The sequence below is a fragment of the Montipora foliosa genome, chromosome 12 (genome assembly GCF_036669935.1).
Source record: "Montipora foliosa isolate CH-2021 chromosome 12, ASM3666993v2, whole genome shotgun sequence".
Lineage (NCBI taxonomy): Eukaryota > Metazoa > Cnidaria > Anthozoa > Scleractinia > Acroporidae > Montipora > Montipora foliosa.
This window is the reverse complement of record NC_090880.1, coordinates 25,987,068-25,989,567: the sequence shown is the minus strand read 5'-3', so window position 1 is coordinate 25,989,567 and position 2,500 is coordinate 25,987,068. Positions and strand designations below refer to the sequence as shown.

The following is a 2,500-nucleotide window of genomic DNA, read 5'->3' as shown; positions in this document are numbered from 1 at the left end:
CCTGACAGCGCAAATTACGGCGTAACAAAATACAAGACAATCACCAGCTAGAGCAGGGTCGCTTGCCAAGAATAGAGAAGTTAACATCATCTCCCAACCTAGAACGGCTGCGGTCTTATGAGGAGAAACAGTGAGTAAAAGGAAGCTTAAAGTAGTGAAGAAGAAACCATCACTGAGCCCGTAGACAACAATATAGATGATTAGCGTTGTATACGTGGTTCCCAGTGTCACTAAAACTGTACTCAATCCAGCAATACACTCAGCCGCTTGAAAAACGTGAAAGGGGTTCACTCTTGGGTGACTGCACAAAAAGCCAGCCAGTAGACGACCAATTGCGGGGCACAAACCGTAATAAATTAGCAACTCTGATGCTCTCTTCGGTGAAATGCCCAGGTCCTCAGAAAAGCGAATCTAAGAGAGACCAAGGAAAATTCAAAACAAAGGTCTGTTTGCTTTAAATTGAATTATGAATAGCCTGAGAATACAAACAAACAAATAAATAAAGGAAAGAACGAATGAATGAAAAAATAAATGAAATGAGAAAGATTGGGAAAAATGTTCGGAACCATGTAATTCATGCAATTCATTCAGTGGCTCGGTAGCCATATTGATTTACTGAATCAAAGGAAATAATTCTTTCAAAATAAACATTGTTGGGAGTTGTTCGTTCGCAGGGCTACCCCCAGCATTAAATTCGCCAGTACCCATTTATACACCTGGGTGGAGAAAAGAGTGAAAGTGTCTTGATCAAGAACACAACACAATGTCTCCGGCCAGGGCCCAAACCCGGACCACTCGCTCCGGCCGTGAGTCGAGCGCACCAGCCATGAGGCCACTGCGTCCCCCCCCCCCCCCCCCGCCCCCTACACTTGGACTCCTGGTTAAATTCAGTCATCTGCACATGTTTAAACTTCTTGTCCTCGGAAATCAGTGAAGAATCAGTGAAAAGGACAAGGCTAATAAACTTGTGGCCCTCAATCATACCAGACGTCCGGGCTACAACTGACAACACCTGGAAGTCCGTTCCGTGCTTTTTTCGAATAGTGCAGTGGCGGATCTAGGGGAGGGGCCCGGGGGGCCCGGGTCCCTCTTACTTTGGTACTTAAGTATATATTCTGGTAAAAATTGAGGCAAAATTTTTTTTGGGGTTCACACACTCAAAAAAACCGGACCCCACCGCCCCCCTTAACTCAAGGTCTGGATCCGCCACTGTAGTGTGTGGGATCTTTAACGTCCCACCGAATTTCCAGTATGAAGAAGTGTTGTGAGAGGTGGGCTACGGTTTATGGACTTATCCGTGAAGACTTACAAGTCTAACCATTTGCAGATGTCATCACAAAGGCAGCTCTTTCTCCTCAGTTGAACTCACGACCTCCAGCACGATTCCCGCACGGCTGTCCAATGCTCAACAAACTGGGACTACCGGTCAGCGTGTGCTGAATTACGGTTAATTAAGTCAGAAGGGCACTTTGTGTCCTTCATATTGCTTAGTATATACACTTTGGCACTTAATTCTTGGTTTGCACTCACGTGATCAGAGTGCCATGTTGGTGTACTAAACAAGGGCAAAATGTAGCTCGCATTTATCATAATATCCTATTGGTATTAATTTTCGCGTCGCTTTGATTTCGCGATTTTCGCGATTTAAAAAAAATCGCGAACTTAAAGCGACGCAAAAAAAAGTTCCCGCGAAATTTAATGTCGCAAAATTTAATATCCTTCTATATTTCTAGTTTTCTCAATTTAATGAAGAAACACGCCTACATATAATGTGTGCAAGCTATAATGTGAAAGTATAATGTGTGAAGAAAACAGTGATGAAGAAGAAAAGATGAAGAAAACAGTTTAACAATCAAATTTCACTATCTGTGTTGCTTTGAACCTCTTCATCTGGTACAGATGCGGTTTCTATAGTTTAATTTGGTTTTGTTATGAGTTGATGATTTTCAGCAATAAGAAGTGTAAAATAATAATAAAATTCTCGAAATATGTTTTCTTTTTCATTTTCGCGAAAATTAATTCCCTAAGAAAATAGTTTTGCACCCAAATCGCTGAAATAAAGACCCGCGAAATATGCTGACCTTTTTTTCGCGAAATTAAGTGCCCGCGAAAATTAGTACCAATAAGGTAATAGCCCCAATTTCCCAAAAGACGTTTTCGTTATTGTTCAGTACACTAACACTGCCCCCAACGACGTCATGTGCAAGCCAAGGATTAAATGATTCTGGCATTTATGAGAACAGTTAGTGGACACTGATTTGCTAACAATCTGTTTCATCAGGATGGGCTCCTGTTTTCATCAGGAACCCATTAGTAGGAGCCTCCATATGCAGTAGATCTTTGAGTCAACCTTTGCGCGATCTTTCTATTTTTAGGACGAACTCTTGAGCAGGAGACTCGCATTTACATACATTTACGTAAAAAAGTGCACGATTTTAGTACAGTTTTACTGCTTTATTTGTCTTCGTTAGACAATGACTTTACTCTGATTGGCCTATTA

General features: G+C 41.8%; 1 pseudogene; it reads right to left on the bottom strand.

The window, feature by feature from the left end:
- Positions 1-2,500, bottom strand: part of LOC137981068 (monocarboxylate transporter 10-like) — a 5,839-nt pseudogene that overhangs the window by 795 nt on the left and 2,544 nt on the right.